A 21,331-nucleotide genomic window follows, 5' to 3' on the forward strand; every position below is an offset into this window, starting at 1 on the left:
GAGGCCGTGGATAGACATGTCAGAATGGGAATGGGATGTGGAATTAAAATGTGTGGCCACTAGGAGATCCTGCTTTCTCTGGCGGACAGAGCGTAGATGTTCAGCAAAGCGGTCTCCCAGTCTGCGTCGGGTCTCACCAATATATAAAAGGCCACATCGGGAGCACCGGACGCAGTATATCACCCCAGTCGACTCACAGGTGAAGTGATCCCTCACCTGGAAGGACTGTTTGGGGCCCTGAATGGTGGTAAGGGAGGAAGTGTAAGGGCATCACTTCACCTGTGAGTCAACTGGGGATATGAGAATATGCAAACTGTGAACATATGCTTCAATATAAGACATAGGAGCAGAATTAGGCCATTCAACCAATCAAGTCTGCGCTGCCATTCCATCATGGCTGATCCCGGATCCCACTCAACCCCATATACCTGCCTTCTCACCATATCCTTTGATCAGGAAACGATCAACTTCTGCCTTAAACATACGCACGGACTTGGCCTCCACCACAACCTGTGGCAGAGCAATCCACAGATTTACTACTCTGACTAAAAAATATATTCTTATGCTGTTACATTCTAGATGTCTTGAAATGAATGCCAACATTCCATTTACCCTCCTCAGTACTGATTCAACCTGCAAGTTAACATTCAGGGTATTCTCCAGAAGGAATCCCAAGTCCTTTTGCATCTCAGTTTTTTGTATTTTTTTCCTCATTTAGAAAATAGTCTGCACATTTATTTCTACTACCAAAGTGCATGACCATGCATTTTCCAACATTATATTTTATTTGCCACTCTCTTGCCCATTCTCCTAATCTATCTACATCCTTCTGCAGCCTACCTGTTTCCTACTGACCTACAGAAAATATGTCATTAGGAATCCAATTGATTTGATTAGATGATTTATTTGAAAAAGTGGTAGCCAATTGGAAGCACTGTCGTCTTGTCCTGTTTGTTACATAACACAGGAGGCCACCAGGTGGAATTATACCAACCAACCCACACCATCCAACCCAGTCCTCAAGCCGACTAATCTGGAGTGGAATTGGGCAGTTCACAATTGTTCCACAAGGTGGAGCATTTTGTGACAGCAGAATGTCCTGCTTGATCCTGCCCTTTGAGTTACCTGTACTGCAAACATATTGCAGATCTCTGTTCTAATGGGGATAAATGCAGATTGAAAAAATGTAACTGAAAGGGAAGGGCAAGGAAAGAGTTTGTATGATCTGCTTTGATTAATCCAATAACCAATTAGATTTTGTAGTTAATTTCAGTTAATAAGTGATTCGTACCAGAAAATCTTTTGTTCAGTCTTCTTTTCCTTAATTCAAATATGTCCTGTTATATTGCTCTTCCTGGCAATTTTTTTTATAATTATGTCAAGTAAAGTTGAGTAGACAGAGGAATTTAGTTGCTTTCCTATCTATGGGCTTCTTATCAAAATGAATCCTGTATTACGTACAGTTTGAATTACCCAATTCTACTCTTCCTTAATATTTTAAATTTCTTCAGTACTTGTTTTTGATCTTTATACATTCATTATTGGCAAAAGGAATCATGGACAATATAGCCTTACTAACACAGTTGTTCAGGAACAGGGCATGATGTATTTGTAAAGGCCTCCTTGAACATGGTGCACATGAATTAGATCACAATTAGAGTACTGTCTTCGGTTTGGTCACCTAATTTAGAAAGGGTGTGAAAGTCTTAGAGAAGGTGCAGAAAATGTTAAGTAGAATTGCTACTGGTATAAGGAATTTCAGCTATGAGATGAGAGAAGCTAAGACTTGTGTCTGTACAAAGAAAATGGAGAAAAGGCTGAATAGTGATCGTGTGGATGGCATAGAAACAGAAAATGAAACTCTTTTCCCTCCCCACAGATGAAGCCTGACCTGCAGGTATTCCTAGTATTTTATATTTTTATTTCAGATTTCCATCATCAGCACTTTTATGCCGAGAGAGGTGAACTGTTCTCATCAGTTCAAGGTTCAGGCAACATAGATTTCAAATTTTCATGTGAGGAAAACCATATTTTGTCAAAAGGTTGCAGTCTACTTGTGTATGTATGTGTGGAATGGTCTGTCTGAATTGCAGACAAACTTTATTGTATCTTGATATATGTGACAATAATAAGCAGAGCTTTAATTGTCTTGGTGATAGGAAGCAGAGGGTAATGGTCGAAGGATGTTTTGCTCTATATGTTAATATGTTGTGGTATATGTTAATAATGGATGTGAATGCAGAAGGAACAGTTTGTAAGTTTGCAGATGACATGAAAATTAACACTATTGTAGATAGCAAGGAAGATTGTGTACAGCTATGGTGGGCTATAGGTCAGATATAGATCAGGTTTAAAACCTGAACAGATATTTTACCTTCAAAATCTATATAATTTTGTTATACCTAATGACCATTTCTGTCATCGGACTTAAATCATAAATATGCTTAAAAGTGTTAGCATGTTTGAAATAACTGCATTTTGGAGAAGTGAACCCAAGGATGAAAGCTGTATCACTTCTCCAACTGATCAAACAATCACTTAATGCAGAAGCAAGCTGATTGTAATGCAGGATACAGAATGAACAAGCAAGATCATGTCTCTCAGTAATTTCTGTGTGTCAAGAAGGCAATCTCCAAGAAGGTTTAGCAACAGTTGAACAGAAGAAGCCAGTGATGAATGCGTTAGTAGAATGTTTTGGCCATTGGGCATTGAGTGGGGAGAAATGTATTCTGATTGCAAAATCTTTTAACAACATCAGGTCTGTTTTGGGAAAATCACTGATATAATTTCTAACATAACTTTCTTACCATAAATGTGGTAACATAATGCAGAATAGGGATCTGAAACCACATCAGCAAAATAATATTGCAATGTACACTTAAATTTCCTTACAACCACATTTTCTGTAGTTACTAGTGTTATATATTGTCATTTACAAAAGGAATTTCAATGCGGGACACTTCAAGTATTTGCAATACAACAAATATTGAGTCACTCCCAGCGTTTACAATTGTTCATAATAAATGGTTAAAACAAAAATACATTCTGGCCAGTGGTCAGCTGAAGAATGCTGCCAGTACCTAGACTGATGAAGGCTTCCTTCACCCAGACCAGTATCAAATATTTTGCAGCATTTGCTTTCTATTTTGTCATTAAAAATAAACAGAAGACCATAAGACTTAGGAGTAGAATTAGGCCATTCAGCCCATTGAGTCTATTCCGCCATTCCATCATGGCTGATCCCGAATCACACTCAACCCCATACATCTGCCTTCTCTGTACGAGGTACAACACTTGTCCTTTCACCTCCACCCTCACCAAACACCCTTTCAGGTGAAAGAGAGAGAGATTGATATGCAGCGCCTTCATTCAGATCTGTTGCATTAGATGGAAGTGATTTAGCCTCCTCTTTATCATCGATACCAAGTGTAGACCAGGTGACCATTTTGTAGAATGCCTGCACTCTGTCTTCAACGACCATCTTGGGTTTCCAGTTGCATGTCAGTTCAACTCCACATTCCCACACCAATTTTTCTGTCCTTTGCCTTCTCCATCTCTACAGTGACGCTAAATACAAACTAGAAGAGCACCTCATATTTTGTGTGGATAGTCTATGACCCAGTGGTACAAATATTGAATTTCTAGTTTCAGACCACCACCCACTCCCTTGTGTTCCTTTGCCACTCTCACCCCTCTGCCTAAGATATCTCTTTTACACAAAATTCTGCAGATGGAAATCTTTTAGCTTTTTAGTTGTCCTCAGTCGGCTTTTAAAGGCGTCCCAATCCTCTGGCTTCCCACTAATCTTTGCCATACTGTATGCCTTTTATTTAGTTTTTATGCTGTCCCCTGACTTGCATTGTGAGCCGCAATGCCTGATATTCCTTCCCAGGGATGATATTCGACTATATCTCAAATTACTCCCAGAAATTCTTGCCATTGCTGCTCTACCATCATCCCTGATAGTATCCTATCCAATCAACTCTAGCTCCTCCCTCAAGCCTCTGTAGTAACGTTTACTTAATTGTACTAATGTTAAATCAGATATCAGCTTCTGTCTCTGCAGGGTAAATTTCATATTATGATCATGGTCAGCTTAAAGGTTCCTTCACCTTAAAATTCTATGATCAGGTCTGCCTCATTAAACAAGATCAAATCCAGAACCTGCCTGTTCCCCAATGATACTCCACAAATTCCTTTTCTTGTGCTCCACTCCCAACCCAATTTTTCCAGTCTACCCACATATTCAAGAACCCCCCCCATGGGCACTGTAACATTGCCTATGTCACATGTCTTTTCTGTCTCCTGGTGTATTTTGTAGCCTAACCACTATTTGGAGGCCTGTACTCTCATCCTCGACCCAGAACGTTACCCCTCTCCCCTTTGCCTCCATAGGTGTTGCTTGTGTTGAACATTACCAGCAAGCAAAAGATTAATCTTTTCTCCCAGAGTGAGGTTGGTTTTGTACAGTTGCTAAACAGTTGAAATTATAGAGAGAAAAAAAACTAGAAAAAAAATGTTAGAAATGCTCAGCAGGTCGGGCAACATCCATGGAGAAGGAAACTTAATATTTCAGAATAACAGCCTTTCGTCAGAACTGTTGGAGAATCCTGCACGCTGTGCAATCTGAGAGAGATGTAATGATGAATTAAGTAATTCAGGAGTAAAATGCTGCCAATTCTGGAATTGAAGGACCTAATTGTGAAATACGTTTTTTCTCAAAGATTAACAAAATATTGTTAGCTAAAATATTAAAACAATTGATAACATGGATGAAGTTCCAAATCTGTCATAATGTCTAGATCTTCTGCATCTGAGAGTAGGTGCTTAGATTTCTGATTCAGAAATCACGTCTTTGGTTACACCCACAGCTTTTAGATTATAGACTATTTTGATCAGAAAAGAGGCTACAGGAGGAAAGAGTAAACTCCCATAAAGCTAAATAATTAATTTTGATGTTCTATTAATAAGGAAGCAGCTTTACGCATTGTGACGTGATGGCAGTCTCATCAAAGTACTTGACAGTGGAGCGCTTTTATGATTTTTGGGTTTACTTTCTATCACAATGTGACCCTGCTATTAAAGCAAGTGTTGGTCTACACATTGTGGCTTTAGTCTCTTTGTTCGGTGATTTGTTTTATTCATGGAACTTTTGTGTTTCAATTTCTTGGGTTGAACATGAGTTTTCATTTTGATGTTATGTATATTTGATTTACAAAGATTTGATAGCCTTTTGTATCAACATAACAAACTGGTTGAAGTATATGAAGGATTATTTTAAAGTGAAAATACCATGAAAATGACAAGCAGAAGAATAAATTGGAAAAGTAGTGATTATATTGTCAGGTGCATCATGCTGTGAGAACAAATTGCCATTAGTTGTGCTAACGGCCTCTGAACACATTTACCAGCAATAAAATAGATTAAAAAGAGGTTTCAGCTGATCTATTAGAAATTTATAATTATTCACCATGACTTCCTGGGAGATTATTTTTAACCATTGATTTAAGAACTGATGTCTGCTGAGTAAATGACAGAAATTTGTTGGTCAAACTGCTCCATTATGCTAATCTTCCAATCAGTTGGTAAATACAAGATTAGTCTTAATGAATTCTTAAACTATTGTAAATATATTGTTCATCAAAAGGATTTTTATTTCTTTAGAAAATATGTCCTAAGCTAGAGTTGAACTAATATGGAGTTAGGATGCAGCAGAGCAGAGATTTTAAGCAAGTTGGAATACTGCTGTTAAAGCAATCTACTAATGTATGATGGAGCATTAGAATTCCAGCTGCCTGTTAAATCTATGTGGCTGGCCTTATATGAGGGCTTAATGAGAATCAAAAATTCAATTATGTGCATTGAAATGTTTTTGTATTTAGACATTTAACTAAATAGTAGTGATTCTTCTGGATCACTAAGGTTTTGATAACCTCGGCTCATTTGAAGCATTGAGATGATGTTTAAGACCATTGTCACGAACCAGTGGGAAATTTCTGTCATTTTGTATGTGGTTTTATTAGACCATAAGATATAGGAGCTTAATTAGGCCATTTTGCCCATCGAGTCAGTTACTGAATGGCATACCATGATGAATCAAAAACCCAAATTAAATACATATTTTTCTATATAACCCATGAAAGAAACAAAATGAAGTCTTGCATCATTATCAGGCAGTGAATGAATTAGTTATCTCCAGGCTACGATAGTAAATTCCTGATCAGAGTCATTTGTATGTTAACAATAACCTTGAACTTCATTTCTGCGAACAAAAGCTCAATAAGAATAAAACAAATGATTTGAATTGTAAGCATTGGTATAACAATGACATGATTTTGCAAATAGTGAATTTGTTCTATGAGTAAACTGCAAGGTTGTCTTCATCCAAAAATTAATGAGGTTTTTTTAATATTCCCCATTCAGCCCACAGGATTATCTGTACTGATTTGTTTTGAATTTCATGTGTCACCCACCACATTGTTTCCTTTATAACTCCATCATTCATGTCCGTCAGAGGGAAGAAGAAAGTCTGCATGTAACTTCTTATCACACAATAGAATTAATTGAAAAAAGATGTAATCCAAGCTTCTCCTGTGAGATGTAATGTATTTCTGCTTGTGCTTTCATTTGCTTTGATGCGTTTTCTATTTTAAAATTATTCTCACTGTCCGGTAAAGTGCTTCTACTTCCATTTTGCCATTAGTATTCCTTTACTTTTTCTTACAACCAAAAGTAGATATCCTTGTGTTTTTCAGTAACACCTCATTTTGTTTTAACAATTACTGCTGGGTCCCTACATGCAATGTGAACCAATTTTGAAAAGACTCTTCTCGAATGTCAGGTAGGCACTTTGCTCAGCATGGAAAAGATGGGCCCTAAGGCCTGTTACTGCACTGTTTTTCTTTGTGACTCTGGCAAATCACGATCCACCATGTCTTAGACTGATAGTTTCACTTCAATCTTCATAATTTGAAACTGTATCTCTGGTGATGTAAATTGGTGCTCCCATAGTTCTACCATTGTTAATATTGAAATATACTTAAATTGTCTTAAGCTTTTCAGTTATCATAATTTCAAAGGTTTCAGAGGTACAGTTAATATCAGAGAAATGTATACAATATACACCCTGAAATTCTCTTTCTTCGCAAACATCAACAATAACAGAGGAGTACCCCAAAGAATGGTTGACAGTTAAATGTTAGAACCTCAAAGTCTCCCACAGCTCCCCCCCCACGCATAAGCAGCAGCAAAAGCAATGAGCCCCCCTCCCCCACCAGCAAAAAAACAAAGGTGCCCCTCACCAAGCACTCAAGCATACAGCAAAGCAGCAGTAAAGACACAGACTCAGTACACCAAAGACTACATGTTCACCTGGTATTCGACATACCACAGATTCTCTCTCCCTAGTGAGGGAAAAGGAGGTGGCCCCATTTTCACAGCGAGAGGTGAGACATAACAAGCAACTCGCTGATTTACAGTGCTAAAAGTCTGTTGCATCACTCCTTCCAAGCTCTGTGCCCAAAGATCTTGGGTCTGTGGGCACTCAGGCAGCAGCCAGCTTGCTGCTTTCGATCTTCTGTCTCTCATGACGAACCAGGCGGCGGCACCGACCCCGAGTCCGCCCACCTCCAAAGCCACGAAATCCCAGAACCCTGAAGGTGCGCTGGTCTTCTAGGCCACGTCCTTGGCATATCAAATAGCGGCCGGTCATGAGACCCCGAGAGTGGGTCCCGTTCCTGCAAAGAACCAAAGTCAGCGTGTAACTCCAGGTCAGGGTTTTCAAAAGAGCCTTGAAAGGGAGAATAGAGATATTGAAGATAGAAATAGACCTGTTTCCAAAAATGCAAGCAGGATTGCCATGAGGCGCCATCATTTTCCTAAGCTCCTAATTATAGTTAAAATCAATAAATTCCAATAGGACAATATGCTGTACCACATATTAAAGTCTATTACAACGATTTGTTAGTACTAGAGCTGAAATTCAAACTGATGATTGGTAATTAGGAAATATAATTAAAAGATATTCCATAACTATAAGATTATGGGTCTTTGAGTAAGGTGCAGTTAATTGTCCTCTTCAGCTGTTAATATGAAACCATAAGACATAGGAGCAGAATTAAGAGTTCAGCCCATCAAGTCTCCTCCACCTTTCCATCATGGCTGATTTATTATCTCTCAATCTAGTTTCCCCACCTTCTTTCTGTAATCTTTGATGCCCTGACTAATCAAGAACCTATCAACTATATATATCTAATGACTTGGCCTCCACAGCCATTGTGGCAATGTACTCCACAGAATGACCACCCTCTGGCTAAAGAAATTCCTCCTCATCTCTATTCTAAGTGGATGTCCCTCTATTTTGAGGCTGTTCCCTCGGTTCTAGACTTGCCCACTATAGGAAACATCTTCTCCACATCCACTCTATCTAGGCCTTTCAATATAGAGCACAGAAATTTGCAGCATATTACAGGCCCTTAGGCCCACAATGTTGTGCTGACAATGTAACCTACTCCAGAGACTGCCTAGAATTTCCTTAGCTCATAGCCCTCTATTTTTCTAAGCTCCATGTACCTATCTAAGAAGCTCTTCAAAGACCCTCTTGTATCCGCTTCCACTGCCACTGCCGGCAGTGTATTCCATGTACCCACCACTCTCTGTGTGAAAAATTTACCCCTGACATCCCCTTGGTATCTATTTCCAAGCACCTTAAAACTATGCTCCCTTGTGTTCGCCATTTCAGCCCTGGGAAAAAGCCTCTGCCTATCCACACGATTAATGTCCCTTATCATCTTATACACCTCAATCAGGTCACCTCTCATCCTCTGACTTCAAATTGGACCTACGAAAATGAACCACTTCGCACTTATCTGGGTTACTGTACATTCCCAAACCAAAAGACGTGGATGAACCAGGAGGTACGTCATCTGCTGAAAGCTAGATTTGTGGCATTCAGGTCTGGCAACCCAGGCCTGTACCAGAAAACCAGGTATGATTTGCGGAGGGCTATTTCAAGGGCAAAGAGACCATTTTGAACGAGGTTGGAGGCGACATCGGATGTACGGCAACTCTGGCAGGGTCTACAAGACATTACTTCCTACAAAGCAAAACCCAGTAGCATGAATGGCAGCAATGCTTCACTACCAGATGAACTCAACACCTTCTATGCACACTTTTGAAAGGGAGAACACAGCTACAGCTGTGAAAATCCCTGCTGCACATGATGACCCTGTGATCACCGGCTCGGAGGCCGATGTTAGGCTGTCGTTAAAGAGAGTGAACCCTTGCAAAACAGAAGGTCCCAATGGAGTACTTGGTAAGGCTCTGAAAACCTGTGCCAACCAACTAGCAGGAGTATGCAAGGACATTTTCAACCTCTCACTGCAATGGGCTTCAAAAAGGTAACAATTATGCCGGTGCCTAAGATGAATAATGTGACCTGCCTTAATGACTATTGCCCAGTAGCACTCACGCCGACAGTGATGAAATGCTTTGAGAGGTTGGTCATGACTAGACTGAACTCCTGCCTCAGCAAGGACCTGAACCCATTAAAATTTGCCTATCGCCACAATAGGTCAATGGCAGATGCAATCTGAATGGCTCTCCACATGGCTTTAGACTACCTGAACAACACAAACACCTACGTCAGGATGCTGTTCATCGACTATAGTTTGCATTTAATGCCATCATTCCCACAGTCCTGATTGAGAAGTTGCAGAACCTGAACCTCTGTACCTCACTCTGCAATTGGATCCTCAACTTCCTAAATGGAAGACCACAACCTGTGCGGATTGATGCTAACATATCCTCCTCACTGACGATCAACACTGGCACACCTCAGGGGTGTGTGCTTAGCTCACTGCTCTACTATCTATATACACATGACTGTGTGGCTAAGCATAGTTAAGAAAATAATCAATTCTTGAATAGTGATGATATACATGTGAAAAACATGAGAACTCTTTCTGGTTGGGGTGCAAGAATCTCCAAATTTCTGAGATTCTAGAGTCAGTCATAAAAGAGTTAATAAGAGTTGCCGACTTGTTCGGAAGTACTTGATTAGACAGGGATCTATCCATCAGCAGATTTAAACAATTAAAATCTCTGCCCATAATCAACGTATAATCATTTAAATTAGAAAGGGATGTAAAGAGATTATTAAAAAATTCAGAACAATCAACATTTGGGGCATAAACATTAAGCATAACAACTTTAAAAATTTTCTTCCGTTTAATCCTGTGGTTTAAACCATTTGTAGTCCAAGGAACCAATTTAATAATCTTATCCATAGTACTGAAATGGAGCATAAGGTTATGTAAAGGCTTAACCAAAATACAAACTCATGACCCTGGAAGAGGAAAGAAGTTCCAAAGAGGAATCAGAAGTCACCACATTTCGGACATTTTGGTAGTTTCAGGTCAGCCCATTTAAGGAGAAAAACTAAATTGAAAATAGGAACAAAAATGCCATCCCCCCCTCACAAAAACCCAAAAAAAAACAGGAAGTGGCCAATGCTAAATCTAAAGCTAGATCTAACCCCATCTTTCCAGAAGGCAACCCAAAAGAAATAATGTTTATTGTAAGAAACACCACCCATAGTCAAAAAAGTGAAAAAAAAGTTACTATATATGTAAGGAAAAGATTACAACAATTACAAACATAAAATAGTTACTCCTTACTAATATTTCAAAAAAAAAACACCAAGCCATCAGTTCATATTATTAGTTCTTCGTATATAAATGATCGAAAGTGACACAAGAAGAGAGAATTCTGGGAAGAAGAAGGAATCCACCATCTTAAAATATAATACTTCTCCAGTAACATTTTGGAAAAAAAGGGAAACCAACATTAAAATTGTAGCTAAATTGCCCTCAGAAGGAAAAAATTTTAAAAGTGAGATATACAAAATTACTAACAAAAAAAGAGTACTATCATTTAAGAATGTAAAAAGTACCTACACTACAAAATCAAGGCAAGAACCCTCAGAATATAACAATCTAAATCTATAAGCTAAATATTAACCTTTTTTTAAAAAAAAGGAAACAAAAAACAGATTTTTTAAAAAACTGCGTTAATTAGTCCTCAGCAGAGGAAGACGAGTTGTCGAGAAAACTTTGGGCTTCGGTCGGAGTTTTGAACAAACGATAAGAATTGTCCGGCATAACAACTCTCAAACAGGCTGGGAACAGCAATGCTAATTTATAGCCCTGACGATAAAGTTTTGACATCTATAGTTCATAAGCCATCCGTTCTTTCAATACTTCTTGGCTGAAATGCTCAACAATTCGAAATATAAAACTTTGAAACTCAATCATGCCTTTCTGCCGAACAGTTCGTATCACTTGTTCCTTAACATGAACATAGTGAAACCGAATAATGACTGGCCTTGGTTTAATTTGTTTTGCCAGTTTCGCACGTAAAGAACGATGTGCGCGGTCGAACAATGGGGGTTCCTCCAATATATCTGGACCAAACACATCCGCTAACAACTTAGAGAAGTATTTAGTAGGATCTCCCGTCTCAACATTCTGCAGGAAAACCGATTATTCGCAGATTCTGTTGTTGAGAGCAATTTTCAAGATCGATAATCTTGGTTTTATAACGCTCCAACTGCTGAGTTGCTGAAGTTAGATTATTTCAAGAGATTCAATTTTTCGATCCCTTTTGAGGCCATCTTTGTGTAGTTCCAAGATTCTAATTTGTTGTTGATCAATTTCACGTCTGAACGATTTAACATCATCTTGAATCATCTTCAAAACTCCTTCAAGTATGGCGAGTCTTTGATTAAGTCTAGAAGTTTCTTCATTATTTCAACAGTTAGTGGAGACTCCTTCGATGCTTCAGGATCATCATCTTTTTTTCCATTCCCACCAGAGCCCTTAACGTTATTAACTTCTCATCCTCTGGTGTGCATTTTCAGTAAGTAAAAATCGAAGTTCAAAGATATATTTGTAGTATAAATCCTTTAGTGTAGGTGTAGGTAAAGTAAGCTTTCCTTTTCTTAACTATATTTTCTACATACTTTGTACACATGGTTCTTTAAATCTACCATCCTGCCTCAACTGAATATTCAATAGGTTTCAATGAGATCCCGCCTCATTCAGGCCCAAAGCTACCTGATCGAGGTGTATAAGATGATGAGGTGGCATTGATCGTGTGGATAGTCAGAGGCTTTTTCCCAGGGCTGAAATGACTAGCAGGAGGGTACAGTTCTAAGGTGCTTGGAAGTAGGTACAGAGGAGATGTCAGGGGTTAAGTTTTTTACACAGAGAGTAGTGAATGGGCTGCCGGCGACAGTGGTGGAGGCAGATACAATAGGGTCTTTTAAGAGACTCCCGGATAGATAAATGGAGCGCAGAAAAATAGACGGCTATGGGTAACCCTAGGTAATTTCTAAAGGTAAGGACATGTTTGGCACAGCTTTATGGGCTGAAGGGCCTGTATTATGCTGTAGGTTTTCTATGTTTCTAAACACACTTCACACGTTAACCCTTTCATTCCTGGAATCATTGTCCTGAACCTCTTCTGAACCCTGTCCAAAGCTGGCACACCTTATTTTTTTAGATAAGGAGCCAGATTCTGCTTGACAGAACAGTCTCTCTGCTTCCTCAACACTACCTTGTCTGCCACCAATCTTAGTATCATCCACAATCTTGGTCACAAAGCCAGCAATTCTAAATCATTAACATATAACGTTAAAAGAAGTGGTCCCAAAGCCAATCAGAAAATGAGACTTTTATTCCCACTCTTTGCCTTATGCCAGTCAGCCATTCTTCTATCCATGCTAATATCTTTCCTGTGATACCATGGCTCTTATCTTGTTAAGCAGCCTCATTTGCAGCACCTTGTCAAAGCCTTATGAAAATCCAAGTATACAACATCCACTGTCTCTCCTTTGTCTATCCTGCCTGTTATCTCCTCAAAGAATTTGAACAGATTTGTCAAGCCAGATTTCTCCTTAAGATTTCCCCATGTTAACTTGGCCTAATTTGTCATTGCCTCCAAATACCCCGAAACCTCATTGTTAATAATGGCCTCCAACATCTTTCCAACCAAAGAAGTCAGATGAACTGTCCTATAATTTTCTTTTTTTCTGCCTCCCTCCCTTCTTAAAGAGTACATTTACAATTTTCTAGTCCTCCAGAACTATTCCAGAATCTAGTGATTCTTGAAAGTTCACTATTAAATCCTCCGCTGTTTCTTCAGCTACCTTTTTCAGAACCCTGGTCCAGATGACTTAACTACCTTCAGGCCTTTCAGTTTATCTCAGCATATTCTCCTTAGTAACAACAACTGCACTCGCTTCTGCCCCCTGACACTCGAATTTTTGGCATACTGTTAAGTGTCTTTCACAATGAAGACTGATGTAAAATACTTTTTAAGTTTGTCCATCATTTATTTGTTCCCCCATTACTACCTCGCCAGTGTCATTTTCCAGCAGTCGAATATCCATTCTCACCTCTCTTTTACTCTGTAAAAAACCTTTCTGTATCCTCTTTTATATTATTGGCTGCCTTCATATTTCATCTTTTCTCTCCTTACGGCATTTTAGTTGCCTTCTGGTGGTTTTGAAAATCTTCCCAATTCTCTTATTTCCCATCAATTTTTGGTCTATTATATGCCCTCTCTTTTGGTTTTATACTTTCTTTGACTTCACTTGTCTGCCACGTTTGCATCATCCTCCCTTTAGAATACTTCTTTAGGATGATTCGCTAGTAAGCTCTCTTCTCGCTGCTGCCATCAGGAAGGAGGTACAGGAGCCTCAGGACCCACACCACCAGGTTTAGGAACAGTTATTACCCCTCAACCATCAGGCTCCAGATTCAGAGGGGATAACTTCACTCAATGTAATTCACCCCAACAATGAACTGTTCCCGCAACCTATGGACTCTTCATGTCATGTTCTGAATAGTTATTGCTTATTTACTACTTCTTATTATTATTTTTGTTTTGTATTTGCATAGTTTGTTGTCTTTTGTATGTTGGTTGTTAGTCTGTCTTGTGTATGGTTTTTATTCTATTATTATACAATTACACAATATTCTATTGTGTTTCTTTGTATATACTGTGAATGCCCACTAGAAAATGACATATATGTACCTCGATAATAAATTTACTTTGAACTATGAAAGTTACTTTGAACTTGGAACTTTGGTCTATTTCACTCCTTCTGTATTGCTCCCAGAAACTCCAGCTATTGCAGTTCTGCCATCATCATTGCTAGTGTCCCCTTCAAATCCACTTTGGCCAGCTCCTCTGTCATGCCTCTGCAATTCTCTTTACTCCACTGTATTACTGATACATCTGACTTTAGCTTTCCCGCTGAAACTGCAGGGTGGATTTTCATCACTGCCTCCTAAGGGTTCCTTTACCTTAAGTTTCATTACACTACACCCAATCCTGAATCACCTTTCCCCTGCTGGGATCAACCACAAGCTGTTCTAAAAAGCCATCTCGTAGGCATTTTAGAAATTCTCTCTTTTGGGAACCAGCATCAATCTGATTTTCCCAGTCTACCTGCATATTGAAATCTCCCATGACCATTATATAATTGCCCTTTTTACATGCCTTTTCTATCTCCTGTTGTAATTTGTAGCCCACATCCTGGCTAATGTTTGGAGGCCTATGTATAACTTTATACCCTTGCAGTTTCTTAACTCTACCCACAAGGATTCTATATCTTCCTGGCCTGTGTCACCTCTTTCTAAGGATTTGATTTCATTTTTTTTTTACCAACAGAGCCACCTCGCCCTTCTGCCTATCTGCCTGTCCTTTTGATATAAAGTGATATTAAGCTCCCAACCATGATCGTCTTTAAGCCACAACTTAGTGTTGCACAAAGTGAATTACACAACAGCAATGCACTATTAGTTTTAATTTCAAGCCTAAATGAGAATTAATTAAGTCAGAGTGAATCTAAATACTGGTCTTTAGAAAATGATTTAGCCTAGACTGTGACAGTTAATGATTGCCTGTGGTCTCATTGTTCATGTATGGCTGTTTCAAACAAATCTTGAGGAGTGAATTCAAATTGAAGGAAAATATACAAGTACTTTTGAAGAAATTGTTTTCCAGGCAAACTGCAGGGAAATTAGTTGGATTAAACTTAACGAAGGGCATATGAAAATTGATAACTTAGATCCAATAGGCAAGAACCTAGAAGCAAATGTAGCTGGGTGTAGAAACTGAAGGAATATGTCTGAAAAATATTTTGAAAAATAACTGGTACAACTCATGGAATACCCACTACAGAAATATTGGTAAAGTGGTTAATAACAGATAGTATTATATAAAATGGATTGATTTTGATAAATATAACTAATTACATTGTATGAAGAGTCAACTTTGTGTATGGTGGGGGTGTAAAGGATGGTTGCAAAGCAAAAGTAGAAAGACAATTTCTTGCAAAAAACCTTGTGTTGGCCTGTGTCACGGTAGAAGGAAGTATGTTAATCTCAACTACATTTGATAAATAGCACAACAACGAGAAGTTGAGGGAACTTAACCAAATGAACACAATTGAGAAAGGTAGTTGTATAATTACAAGGCTAATATTTGTGGTCAATAGGTTACTAAAGGGGATACTGAGTGGTAGATACAAGCATTTGGAAAAATGGGGGATTCATTAGCCATGGTCAACATGGCTTTTTAAGTGCATGAACATGTCTCATGAATTTTATTGAGTTTTTTGAAGAGTAACTAAGAAGGTCATTCAAGGCAGGGTAGTAGATGTAGTCTATATGGACTTTGATATGCTATGGGAAGTTAGATTGACAGAGAGTTGGCTAATTGGATAAAGAACAGGCTTGACAACAGCAAGCAGATAATTAATATAGAAGGCAGTTTTTTGGACAGGAGATCTGTAACTAGTGGTATTTTCCAAGATTGGCGGTAGGTTGACTGCTGTTTGTCATCATTGCTATTTTCAGTGATTTGCATGAGAATTTGCATGGTTTATAAGTTTGCAGTTGACATTAAAATAGGTGAGATTGTTGACAGTGAAGATGGTTATCAGGATTTACCAAGGGACCTTGATTAGCAGGGATAGTGATCTGAGGAATGGTAAATGGAGCTTAATTTGGATAAGTGCAAGTTGGTGTATTTTGGGAAGATAAATGAGGGTCCAAATTTTACAATGAATGGGAGGGTCCTGGGAAGTGTTGTAGCAAACAGTATATTGTTCACTGAAGGTGGAGTCACAGGTAGACAAGGTGGTGAAGAAGGCTTTTGGCATCCTGGGCTTCATCAATCAGGGCATTAAATATAGACATTGGAGTTTTATGTTGCAATTGGTCAAAATGCTGAGGAGGCTATAGAAATTATGCCTTTAGGCTGGAAAGAGTGCAAAGGAGATTTTGTTTTATTTACTTAGAGAGGAAGAGGCCCTTTGGCCCTTTGAGCTGCACCACCCGACAACCCTGATTTAACCCTAACCTAAGCTCGGGACCAGTTAACCTCCCCGCTACATCTTAGGACTGTGGAAGAAACCAGGACCTGGACAAACTTGAGGGACTGAGTCATGGAGAGAAGTTGAATGAGTTGGGAATTTTTTCCTTTAAAATATGGGAGAATGAGGGGTGATCTTATATAGGTGAATAGGGAGAATATGCATAACCTTTTTCCCAGAGTTGAGGAATGAAGAACTAGGGCAGAGGTTTAAGTTGTGAGGGGAGAGATTTAATAGAAACCCAAGGGCAACTTTATCACCCAGAAGGTGTTCACTCTGTGGGAGGAACTGACTGCTGGAGGACATTCGGTTCCGGGATGCATTCCAGCAGTTCTGGAAGACCTGGCAGGAAGAGCAGGAGAGTTTCCCCTTTCTGAGGCTCTGGTGGAATGTGAGCAAGGCTCACATCCAACTTTTCTGCCAGGAATATGCGCTTGGGTCGACCAAGCAGTAGATGTCCAGGATCGATCGGCTCAAGAAGGGGCTGGTCAACTTGGAGTCACAGCTAAGGCCGACTAACGGGGACCAGTCCCTCTGGGGTTAATGCCAGCGGAAGAAGGAGGCACTGAGGCATCTGCAGCTTGAGAGAGCATGAGGTGCTTATATGGAGTCACGGGTCCAGATGCTGCAGGATCTGGACCACGCTTCATCCTTCTTCTACTCACTCAAGAAGGGGAGGGGTGTCATCATTCAGCTCATGGAGACACTGGCAGAGGATGGCTTCTCCGTCACAGATCCGACGAGAATTGTTCTGGCTCATTCCTTATATGGGGCTCTCTTCTCGCCAGACCTATGCACTGAGGATGCATGCAGGGCTCTGTGGGAGGACTTGCCGTAGGTCAGCCTTGGGGATGCTGAGCGGCTTGATGCACTGTTATCTTTTGTAGAGCTGACTAGTGCCTTCAACCAGCTACAGAGAGGCAAGTCCCCAGGGCTAGATGGATTGACCGTTAAATTTCTCCGGGCCTTCTGGGACATCCTAGGGGCTGGTTACGCAGGGGTATTGAGGGAGAGCATGACAACGGGTGAGGTGCCCCTCTCAGCACAGAGCAGTTGTGGCCCCTGCTGCCAAAGAAGGAGGATCTCTGTTACCTGAGGAATTAGCACCCAATATCTCTCCTCAGAGTGGAGTACAAGGTCTTTGCCCGGGCAATGTCCAATTGTCTGAGCTCCGTGATAGCGCAAGTGGTCCATCCTGACTAGTCCTACACAGTCCCAGGGCAGTCAATTCAGGACAATATCCATCTTGTCCGGGATCTGATCTCCCTGTGCTGGGAAGCTGGTCTGTAAGTCACTCTTCTCTTCCTCGACCAGGAAAAGGCGTTTGACAGGGTGGACAACGAGCATCTTTTTGGGACTGTGCGAGTGTTCAAGCTCAGGCCACGTTTTGTGACCCGTGTCCAATTGTGCAGTTAATGTCAACAGGTCCTTGAAGGCACCCTTGTGCTTTGGGCGGTGGGTGCATCAGGGGTGCCCCATATCAGTACAGTTGTATTCAGTTTGCGTGGAGTCATTCCTGTGTCTTCTCCGCAGGAAGTTAACGGATTTGGTTCTACGCAAACCAGACATGATGGTCATCCTGTTGGCTTACACCAATGACATCCACCGTATGGTTATCGACCCGTTTGATTTGCAGAGGATGCGAGACTCCCAGTAGGTCTTCTCAGCTGCTTTCTCTGCAAGGGTCAACAGGGAGAAGAGTGTGGGCTTCTTGGTGGGTCAATGGCAGGTGGACTCCCTACCGGAGCGGTTGAGGCTTTTTGCGTGGAGCACCATGCACCTCCCCTACTTGGGGGTCTACCTGAGCTCAACAGAGGAGGCCTGGCCAGCGCACTGGCAGGATCTGGAGACCAAGGTTTCCGCCCAGCTGAAGCGCTGGTTGGACCTCCTTGGTGCAATCTCGTAATGGGGAAGGGCGTTAGTTATAAATCAGCTGGTCGCCTCCAGGGTGTGGTACCAGCTGACTACTTCAGTCCCACCCACAGTGTTTGTGTCCAGGACCCAGAAGAGGCTGGTGGACTTCTTCTAGGGAAATAGGAAGCATTGGGTCTCTGCAGCAGTCCAGAGTCTTCCTATCGCAGAGGGCAGTCAGTCCTTGGTGTGCATGCGCACCTAGCTGACAGCTCTCCACCTCAGAACCCTGCAGAGATACCTGTACAGTGACCACCCTCTGAAATGGCATGTACTGGCAACACACCTTCTCCACCAGGACACTGCTTGCAGGAGGGAATGCAAGTCCCAGCAGACAGTGTCAGTAATGCTGCTCTAAGGAAACTACCTGGCTTCTACCAGGAGCTGTGGAGAGTATGGGATCCGGCCTCATCCAGGCAGGGTGCTTCTGAGCCATTGGACTGTACTCTGGCTGCTGGGGGTACTGGTTCCAATCCTATTATAGTGAGTGTCGAGGTGGTGCAGGGAGATGGAGGGGTTCCGGCTGCACCACCACCCCATGTGCTCGTTGGACCCGGACCTCAGGAGACTATGCAGGAGGGTCCCACATACTGTGAGTCGTCTCACGGGGTGCCCCCCCATCCCATTCCGTGACGCTCCAAAACGTTTCTTGAATGGGCTGCTCCTGCACCTCTTTCACTTCCCTGCTTTCATCTGCTGACTGGACTCACCTGTGGTAGTGGAGTCCGCAATGGAAGATTTTTTTTTAATGCAGGGGTCCTTCTCCAGTACATTAGGAACCTGGGGTGGAAGGTGTTGTGCAGGCAGTACCATACAACAGGTTTTTGAGCAGTTTCACTGACATCTCATCTACCTTGTCCATTCTGTGGGCAGGAGGAGTTAGTGTACCATGCTTACATGGAATGTGAGAGGTTGCAGCCTGTTTGAGTTTCTAAAGGGGCTGCTGCTTAGGTTCTGGCTGCATTTTGGTCCCACGCTTCTCATATACGGGCACCCAGTTTGAAAGGGAGCAGGTCGTGAGGAGGATCTCCTGGTGGGCTTACTCCTGGGCCTGGCCAAGATGGCTATTCACAGGTCTAAGTGGCTGAAAGTGGAGGGCATTGCCTGGGCTGACTGCCTGCCCCTTTTCCTGGGATACTTTTTGCCCAGCTGTCCTTGGAGTATGCAGTCACAATGGGCACATTGAGGGACTTCTGGGAGCGATTAGTCCCCCGGGGTATTGATTGTCTAATAGACAGGAATAACTACATTTTAATCTGAGTGTACTCACCATCTTCTAAATACTGAATGTCTGTACTTTGTGTATTTGTGATGTAAATAAACTAGTATAGTTTTGTAAAATAAAAGGAGCTGCCAGAAGAAATGGTTGAGATAGGTACATTAACAACATGGTAGATAGATAGGAAAGGTTTAGAGGGACATAGGCCAAACACAGGCAAATGGGACTCATTTGGATGGTATTTCGGTGCATAGAAGATCTGGGCTGTAGGGTTCATTTCTGTACTGTATGATTCTGTGAGTCTAAATCATATCAAATGAATGGAAAAAAAGAAAAGTTTGTGTATTTTATAGCATTTCATCCAAAGAATATTATGACTCTCATGCCCCTGGATATGAAGTTTGTCTGTCCTGCTAGTTTCAGTCTAGTATCATTAACACGGGGTTTACACTGCACTGTTAGGTCAGTGAAGACAGCTGTGCCACTCATCTATGGAGGAGCAGGGCGGGTATGATAGTGGCCTTGTTACCTTATTTTAACTGTTATTGTGCTGTCAAATTTACCATGTACAGTTAAACTCCATTGATCCAGGCTTATTGGATGTTATTCCAATAAATACTCCCAACGTACTTAGAATTCCCTTTGCATTATATGGTATACAACAGGGGTCCCCAACCTTTTTTGCACCGCGGACCGGTTTAATATTGACAATATTCTTGCCGACCGGGTGGGGGTGGGGGGAGGTTTCAAGTAGGGTTAAGCTCACCTCAACATGTCTTAAACAGTTAGGGTTGCCAACTTTCTCACTCCCAAATAGGAGACAAGAGTAGCAGTCAAATCCCCCCAGGAAAGACTACCATGACTGTGAAGCCTTGCGCGGGCACCTGTGTGCGCATACACGTACGTGCCGATTTTTTTCCCCCCGCAAATTGGTTTTGCCTTAATCTTCCCGACTACACTGTACGTACATTATTTCTACTTTCAAGATGAAGCCACACTCAGGTTGGAGGAACAACACCTTATATTCTGTCTGGGTAGCCTCCAACCTGATGGCATGAACATTGACTTCTCTAACTTTTGTTAATGCCTCACCTCCCCTTCGTACCCCATCCATTATTTATTTATTATTATTATTATATTTTTTTTTCCCTCTGTCCCTCTCACTATACTCCTTGCCCATCCTCTGGGATTCCCCCCTCCCCCTTTCTTTCTCCCTGGGCCTCCCGTCCCATGATCCTTTCATATCCCTTTTCCCAATCAACTTTTCAGCTCTTGGCTCCATCCCTCCCCCTCCTGTCTTCTCCTGTCATTTTGGATCTCCCCCTCCCCCTCCCACTTTCAAATCTGTCACTGGCTCTTCTTTCAGTTAGTCCTGACGAAGGGTCTCGGTCCGAAACATCAACTGTACCTCTTCCTACAGATGCTGCCTAGCCTGCTGCGTTCACCAGCAACTTTTAAGTGTGTTGCTTGAAATTCCAGCATCTGCCGATTTCCTCGGGTTTTTATTTCTACTTTATATAGGCCGTGTATTTATCATATCATTCCTGCTTTTATTATATGTTAGTATTATTTATTTTCGGTTTTATGTGTTATTTGGTATGATGTGTTAGGTTATTTTTTGGGCCTGGGAACGCTCAAAAATTTTCCTCATGTAAATTAATGGTAATTGCTTCTCCGCTTTACGCCATTTTGGCACGAAAGGTTTCATAGGAACGCTCTTCCTTAGCAGGGGAAATATGGGACAAACCAATTTAGCC

The 21,331-nt window shown here is 41.2% G+C and overlaps 1 protein-coding gene across 4 annotated transcripts in view; it reads left to right on the plus strand.

Moving 5' to 3' along the window:
- Window positions 1-21,331, plus strand: part of LOC134358265 (adenosine kinase-like) — a 295,164-nt gene that overhangs the window by 207,882 nt on the left and 65,951 nt on the right. The gene's annotated exons all lie outside the window — the stretch shown is intronic.

This window comes from Mobula hypostoma, chromosome 18 (genome assembly GCF_963921235.1).
Source record: "Mobula hypostoma chromosome 18, sMobHyp1.1, whole genome shotgun sequence".
Lineage (NCBI taxonomy): Eukaryota > Metazoa > Chordata > Chondrichthyes > Myliobatiformes > Myliobatidae > Mobula > Mobula hypostoma.